This window comes from Myotis lucifugus, unplaced genomic scaffold, assembly GCF_000147115.1.
Source record: "Myotis lucifugus unplaced genomic scaffold, Myoluc2.0 scaffold_6380, whole genome shotgun sequence".
Taxonomy (NCBI): Eukaryota; Metazoa; Chordata; class Mammalia; order Chiroptera; family Vespertilionidae; genus Myotis; species Myotis lucifugus.
The window spans coordinates 1-8,671 of record NW_005877428.1 but is presented as its reverse complement, the minus strand read 5'-3'; the positions used below and the strand labels follow the sequence as shown (position 1 = coordinate 8,671).

The 8,671-nt window shown below is 44.0% G+C and overlaps 1 pseudogene; it reads left to right on the top strand.

The window, feature by feature from the left end:
- The first annotated feature begins 2,036 nt into the window (after positions 1–2,036).
- LOC111824769 lies at positions 2,037–2,181 on the top strand (annotated as a pseudogene).
- The last annotated feature ends 6,490 nt before the right edge of the window (positions 2,182–8,671 follow it).

Here is an 8,671-nt window from a genome sequence, read left to right as displayed (position 1 = left end):
TCAACTGTCTACAACCCTATACATACTTTATGTTCCATCACAAATTGCCCACTTCACCCATACTTCCTGAGTCCTCCATCCAGATGTGACTTCTCCCTCCTTTGAAACTCCATAGTACTTAGTTTGTCATTTTATTAAGGTGCTCACACCAATTTGTTCTTTGTTGTTATTTGTATGCATCTCTTATTGGTCCACAATCAACAATTTTGCATTAGAACAACAGGTCTCAAAATTTTGGATTAGAACAGGTTGACGTTCAACTTCTGCGGCCACTGCGGCCAGGCATCAATCATTCCTTTTAATGGCTGAATAATATTCCACTGTAGGATATATAAACCACATTTTACTTATCCATTCATCAGTTGATGGACATTTGGATTGTTTCCATTTTTGGGCTATTGTGAACTATTCGTGTACATGTTTTTGTTTGAACACTTGTTTTCAATTCTCTTGAATATATTCGTAGGAGTGGAATTGCCAGGTCATATGGTAACACTATGTTTAACTTTTTAAATTAATGACTGCATCATTTTACATTCCATCAGCAGGGTATGTGTGTTCCAACTTTTATTATAAAAATAATGAGTGTGCATAGCTTAAAAAAACACTGCTACAAGGCTTATGGCAAAATACAAGTCTTTTAGCCATACCTCTGTCCCATTCCCCAGAGGCAATTACTTTCAATTCCTTTAACTTTTTCCCTTGTTTTTAACCATATTTCTAAATAATATGCATATGCTCCAATTTCATTTTATCAATTCTAGGCATTACATTTTGCTGACTTCAGTACTCTAATTATGTTTTCTTTCTTGAACAACTGTTTGGTTTCCCTGAAATTATCATTTGTCATATTTTTACTTGCTTAGTTTTCTGTGTGCTTATCTCTATTTCACTACTTTTTCCCAAATGTTCCAAACACCACTCTGATTCTTGATACTTTGTATTTGGCCTGTTTTTCCTGTTTTCTCTTTGGAAGTGCTTACAATCTTCTTTTTATTCCTGGTGTTCTGGAATTTAATGACAAACATCTGCTTTTTTTTTTTTTTTTTTTTTTTTTTTTTTTTTTTTTTTTTTGTTGTGCTAGGCTTTTGGTGAGCTCTTTTAATCTGGAAACTCAGGCCCTTAGATCTAGAAAATTTTCCTGTAGAATTTCCTTTGATAATTTAAAGATATTTCTTACAGGACTTGTTGAATAATCTAAACCAGCTCCTTTAAAAATATCCAGCAAATACTTCTAGATGTTTCTGTATTTTGCATGTCATTGTGTTTTTCCAATTATAAAGATAACTAGAGGCCCGATGCACAAATTCATGCATGGGTGGAGTCCAGCTGCCTGCCCCTGATTTGGGGGTGGGGGGTCGATCAGGGGCAGGCCGGCCAGGGGCAGTTATTAGTGTCAAAGACCTTCGCAGGCTGTATACATGTTTGCTGTTGGCTTTCGGATGAGTTGTAGCTTCATAGGCGCTTTAGTGTCAGGGACACTTACAGCTTCCATTTCTAAGCCTCTCCCTAGACAGGTAATGCAGTTTAGTTCCCTGCTGACAAACCCTCTAAAGAGAGGCCGTGGTGTAATGTGGCTGCCCTCTTTGGTAGGAAGCAGTGGAGAGAGAATGCAGGAAGATGCTGGTTGTGCTGGGCACCTCTCCTGGACACCTGACTGATGGTCCAGACTATGAGCAGTTTTCCACCTGATCACTCGTCATTCAGGTTCCCAGTCTATGAAGGCTGGAGAGCATTTACTTACTTAGAATCACTGAAGGTCACACTTCAGTGATCGGGGTTGGGGAGGGGGGTCGATCAGGGGCAGGGCCGGCAGTGGGGAGGGTCTCCAGCGGTTGGCTGGCTGGCCCCACCCCCGATCGGGCCTGTTGGCTGCTGCAGTGCACGTCATAGCCACTGGTCTTCTGGGTCGTTCCGCCCTTCAGTCGCTTGGCTTTTATATACATAGCTGCCTACTTATGTAGAAAATTCAAACAAAAGTAGAAACTGCATAATTTAACATACTTTATAAAGATTGAGTGAAAGCGAAGATGCAGATTCCCTGGCAATGGGCAAGGAGACACCTGATTGGTGGTGTCGCTCTTAAAACAGTCAGGGTCAAGGCAGACATACTGTTCTAAGTTTATGCTACCTTGATGTCAATGTTGGTGGCCAGAGCTGGTTCATGCCTGGGGCACATTAAAAAAAAAATGCCCTGGACAGTGTGGCTCAATTGGTTGGAGTGTGAAACTGTGTATACGAGAAGGTGGGTTTGATTCCTGGCCCTGGCACATACCCAGGTTGCGGGTTTGATCCCTGGTCGGGGGGCAGGCAGGGGGCAGCCAATCGATGCTTCCCTCCCCCCTCTCAAATCAATTAAAAAAAGAAAGGAAGAAGGAAGTGGAGATGCAATAATAAAAATATATGATAAATGGGAACATGGGCTCCTTCGCATGTTCCAACTCTTCCTCCCACCCTGTGGAAATATAATGAAGGCCATCTGTAAATGGACTGTGAGAGCTTGGGAAACTGGCCAGCAACTCAGTCTAAGAAAGGCCAAAGAGAAACTGCTTCTAGATGTGAACGGGATTGTAAGTAGCTAGAGTTTTGATCTCACACAGTTTGTGCACAGGCACGTCCCCCGCCCCCTGCATGCCCTGATTTTCTGTTTTCAGTACTTGCATTGGGAAATTCTGAGCAACTGGCGACAAAACAATAGCACCGGCAGGCTGCCACCAGTGTGACCCATCCCGAAACCAGATGGGACTTGAGTGGGACAAATTCACTGGTGGCACCTAGTAAACTTCACAGTCGGTGGCTAAAGGTGCATACGTAAGTCCTAATAAACCCGTGTCTTTCACAGCCAGTCTTCCGGGTTATTTCTTTGGAATCCACAAACAATACCCTGAGGCTTTCTAGGACCTCAGCACTTGGCATAACAAAAAACAAAAAGTCGCCCTGGCTGGTTTGGCTCATTGGATAGAGCGTCAGCCTGGGGACTGAAGGGTCCCAGGTTCGATTCCAGTCAAGGGCATGTACCTTGGTTGCGGGCACATCCCCAGTAGGGGGTGTGCAGGAGGCAACTGATCTATGCTTCTCTCTCATTGATGTTTATAACTCTCTATCCCTCTCCCTTCCTCTGTAAAAAATCAATAAAATATATATTAAAAAAAACAAACAAAAAGTCACTTTGAATAGTTACAGAGCATTCCATTGGAAAGATATACCATTATATTATTGGAGCAGAAGTTCACGGGCAGGCAGCTGTTTTGTTTTTCTTTACTGTAAACAGTGCTGGGATGCACATCTTGTATACACAGATGCTACAATTTAAGTGGTCTTCCTATCCCTGCTGGGGGAGGGGGGAGATGGTGGAAGTAGGGGAAAGGTCATGAGGAGATGGGATTTGACTTGTTCCTTATGGGGAACTGTTGGGAGAGTGTCTGAATGTACCTGGAGATGACCTTGGCCTGAGCTCCCTAATGGCAGTGCTTAGAGCAACAGCTCCCAAACATCGGTGAGCACACGGATCATCTGGGGAACTTGTTAAGCATCAGGTTCCAGAGCTGCACCCCAGAGTCGGATTCAGTCTGAGGAGGGGGTCTGAGAATCTGCATTTTTAACCAGCACCCTAACTGATTCTCATATGGGTGGTGGACCACACTGGGAGAGATACTGACTTAGAGAGTTCAAGAGAGAGTAGCGGCAGGTAAATTGTGTTCACCTGAGAAACGAGTGGGGCGGGGCTGGGTTGATAGGGAAGGAAATTAATTAGGCAACTTCAGTCAACCTATGGGACCAGGTTCCAATGTGCTTTGGATTACGGTAGAACTAACAAATCTGCCTTCAAACAATACAAAATAATATTGAATGTTAACTGTAATTTAAAATAGAAGAGCCCTAGCCATTTGGTTCAGTGGATAGAGCATCAGCCTGTGGACTGAAGGGTCCCGGATTCGATTCCGGTCAGGGGCACATGCCCGGGTTGCAGGCATGATCCCCGGTGGGGAGCGTACAGGGGCAGCCGATCAATGGGTCTCTCTCATCATTGATGTTTCTATCTCTCTTTCCCTCTCCCTTCCTCTCTGAAATCAATAAAAATATTAAAAAAGAAAATAGAAGAAAAACGTTTTTTTTTTAAATCTGCCTTTATTCTCTAAAAGGATCCGATGATTCTGATAGTCACATAGAAAGATACTAAGTCTCTTAGTCTATCCCTAAACTGTCATTTCCTCCTCTTCCTGTGTCCAATGTTATTTAGTTATGACTGTAGGTACATAAAAACAGCTCAGCATGTTCACTGGGGCATTAAAAAACCATAGGCTCTGGCTGGGGAAGGTGGGAGCCTACCTCAGAGTCACTGGCAGAGGTACCCAAGGTTAGGGGACGTGGGAGAACAATCCCAAGTCTTGGTGAGGATGTGGCACAATAGGAACTCTGATGGGTGGAACATAAATTGATCCATTCATTCTGAAAAACAATTTGAGCCAATAATTCTACCTCAGGGTGTATATCCCAGAGAAACTCTTATACTTGGGCTCTAGGAAACACAGACATCAAAACAGCAAAAAATTGGGAAGAATCCAAATGCCCTTGGATAAAAAAATGGATAAATTAATTGTGGTTTATTTACACAATGAAATACTAATGTAAACGAATGACTTATACACACCTCAGCATGGATGAATTAGAGAACTATGAGTGGAAAAAGTAATTCACAAAATACATTCTTGTTAAATTTAAAAATAACCAAAACTAAATTTAGTGTTTGGTGCTTTATGTATAGAAAAATATAAAGAAAAGCATAATATTGTGGGACAAATTTAGAATAGCGGTCACCTTTGGCTAAGGCAAGGGATGAGATCTTTGAGCACAGGGAGTAGTGTTGTAGTTAAGTGGGGTGGTGGGGGTCACAGGCGTTTGTTTTATTATTAGGCACATGACTACATATCATAGCATATATTCTTTTGACTATATCAAGTATTGCAAAATTTTAAAAATAGAAAGATGAAACTCCTAGCCACTACTGTGGTCTCAAGGTTATTGATCCTCTGAACTCCATCTTTGTGGGGTTCCAACAGGCACGGTGGATCAGGAAGCAAGGTGTCAGGCCTGAACAGACCACCTCCCTCTCATGATTCATAGATAGAGGCATCCCTCTGTTCTGCCCCCTTCCAACCTATTTCTCATAGACTGTATCTGTCACTAAGTAATGGCTTCTTTGCCCAGCCAAACTGATTGCATGTTTAGATAATATGGCATTTTTCTCTGACAACTACAGGGTGATGCTTGGGACATTGTTTTCTGAACAAACAAGCGATCTTAGCACCCATTTTTTTTTTAATCCTAATGCATCCCTAGCACCCATTCCTTTCCATCTGCCAGTCTTACATCTGACTGGGCCTTCATGCTTCCTTTTGCATCCCTGGTCATGAGCTTCTTTGGCTCCCTTCCTCACTGACTGTGAGCTCAGCAGCAGGAGGAGGGCTGTCCTGGGCCTTGAACATTCTCCCTCTTGCATGTATCTTTAGAAGAGGGGTGGAGCTCCTGAGGTGAGGTTTAGACTTGAACAACGCAGTTAAGTGGATTAAGATCCTAAATAGTTGAGTTCCAATTCCTCTTCACCCTGCCTAACTGTGTGGCTTGGGATAGGCCCCTCGTCACCATGGAGCCTATTGGTTTGCCTAAGAGATAGAGAGTATTGTTTTGGGGGATGTAGATAATGTGTAAGGACCATGAAAAGGTGAAAAAGACATTAAAGTTCATCTAGTTTCACCCACTTGTATTAAAAATAGAGAGAGACTTGGATAGACTAGGGATGCTTTACTGGACTAGAACCCAGGTCTCCTGTCTCTCCATCACCTTGCCTCCCTGTTGCTTGCTAAGGCAGAGATGAGGGAGGAGGATCTATAGCCACTAGCTTAGCCCTGCCCGAGCTTCACCCAAGGGCAAGACATTCAGCCTTAGAAGATGCTGCCTTTGAAATTGCTGACACTATCTGGGGGCGGGGAGGAGCCTGCCTCACCTGTTAGCTGGTCCATTGCACAATCTGGCGAGCTGAGGCCTGAGACTCTTCTTCCCACACCAGGCTCAGCTCTAGAAGGCCAAAGTCAGGGTTCAGGGAATAACAAAAATTTGGACACTACCCCTACCTCTCCCTCATGCCCTCCCCCCTCTCCCTGCAGAGGTTGGGGTACATTGAGGGTAAGAAAGGCCTGAGGAGGGGACGCAAGGGTGGGAAAGCAAGCTCTTGGTAAGAGTTGAAGGGGAGCAGGGCTAGTCCTCCTCACCCCAAATGGGTATTTAATTTTGGGGAGGGAATTTGTGGACAAGGTAGAAAGGAGGAGGAAGAATCTTTGGCCTGGTCCTTCTTTCAGCCCAGGAGTTGAGAATTTATCTTTGAAATGGAGAAATGGGAGAAAGTGAGACAGAGCACTGAGTTGGTCCATAAGGCTGGAGTATAAATTCTAATGGAAGCATTGGAGACTGGACTCAATGCAGAGATGTCTGGGGTCCCATTTTTGTCCCCTCGGCACTGAGGCAGCAAATGGAGAGACCAGAACGACACACGGCCTCTCCCAGCCCTGGCACGCACGCAGACTGCCATACGTCAGCTCCCATCGGAAACAAAGCCACTCACTACTCAGGAATTCCATCAAAGGTCCCTGAGCAATCTGATTAAAGCTGTTTTTTAAAAAGTATTCAATTGTCATATATGAGACTGCATGACTTTAACACAAAGGGGAGTTCACTTTCATTTGCCTTCCGTTCATACACAGCAAGTCCAGGCTAGACCTTAGAGTCTGAGACAGATGCTTGACCTTTTCCATGCTGCTCATGTTTACAATGCACAGAGATCCTGTAATTGACGCTATGCCTTTTAGTCACTAGAGGAGCCTTCACAACGGCCATAGATTCCGGTTGTCGAACTCAGTTGTATAGACCGTGGCTTTTTGGGGAGTCCCCTGTGAGTTATGCACAGTTTTGGGAGGGCTTTTGTTGGGGGCAGGGCATCAGGCCCTCAGGCATCGATCCCCACAGGGCACAGTGGCTCTGTCAACTGTTTCCATTCCCAACTTGGTGACCTGGGACATAGTCCCTGGATGCCGTGAGTAGCCATGTCCTCCCCAGGACCCAATGCCCCTGCTCTCACTCTCACAGCCCTCTCTGTTCTTGCTTCTTTTCCTTCCACCAGCCTGTGGGGAAATATTGATGTATGATTATAAAAATACTTCAAAAACAGACATGATAGAGTAATGTATGGTGGTTGTTTTTTTTAAAAAATTGAATACGCCACAACCGGTTTGGCTCAGTGGATAGAGCGTCGGCCTGTGGACTGAAGGGTCCCAGGTTCGATTCCGATCAAGGGCATGTACCTTGGTTGCGGGCGCATCCCCAGTGGGGGGCGTGCAGGAGGCAGCTGATCGATGTTTCTAACTCTCTATCCCTCTCCCTTCCTCTCTGTAGAAAACCAATAAAACATATTTTTAAAAAAATTGAATACTAAGATCTGGTGATGGATCTAATAACTTCATACTTTTGAAGTAGTGATAAATGTAAACAATATTTCAACATATTGCAACAACCATAATAGGATATGAAAAAGAGCTGATTTCTGCTTATGAAAAGGGCATGGGTACTGTTAATACAACAGTGGTTGGTTGCCTACATTCATAATGGAAGGAAATGCTACATTTCAGATACAGGTTAATGAAAATAAAGATGTAATTTTTTTCCCATTCAAGTTCAAGGGCTAGGTCATAAAAAAGCCTGGTGAACCCTAGCCGGTTTGACTTAATGGATAGAGCGTTGGCCTGTGGACTGAAAGATCCCAGGTTCGATTCCGGTCAAGGGCACATGCCTGGGTTGCAGGCTTGATCCCTAGTAGGGGCTTCCAGGAGGCAGCCAATCAATGATTCTCTATCATCATTGATGTTTCTCTCTCTCCCTCTCCCTTCCTCTCTGAAATCAATAAAAATATATTTTAAAAATAAAAACAACCCTGGTGAGAGGAAATTCACCCCTCTCAGTCCCTATTTCTTCAACAGGAGCTACAAATTCTCCATGAGGCTAGTAGCACAAGACCTATTATCTGCTGGAATGAAGGGGGAAAAAAGTGTGTACATAGGTAAATATCTAAACTTGAAACTTTTCTACCTTCAGTGGCATTTATTTACTCCTACTTTACACACAAAATTAACATGCCTGATAATCTCTTTTTTTAACTCACAGAAAAATAGAAGCAGCACTTTAGAAAGGAGATCTGCAGTTGCTAAGAAAACATTTATAATACCTAAAGTGATTGCAAACAGCCTGAAATGTAGGGAAAACATTATTTTTAAAGGTAGACAAGAGCCCTGGCGTTGGCCCGAGCACCAAAGAGTCACAGGTTGGATTCTGGGTCAAGGGCACGTACCTCGGTTGCAGGTTCAATCCCCAGCCCTGGTCCGGGCACATGCAGGAGTCAACCAGTCAATGTGTCTCTCTCACATCAATGTTTCTCTCTCCCTCTTAATCTCTCTCTCTCTCTCTCTCTCTCTCTCTCTCTCTCTCTGTCTCTTTCTCTCTCTCTCTCTCTCTCTCTCTCTCTCCCCTTTTCCTCCCTCCCTACCTCCCTCCCTCCCCACAGGCCCTCCTTTCCTTCCACTCTCTTTAAAATCAATGGAAAAAATAGCCTCGGGTGAGGATTAAC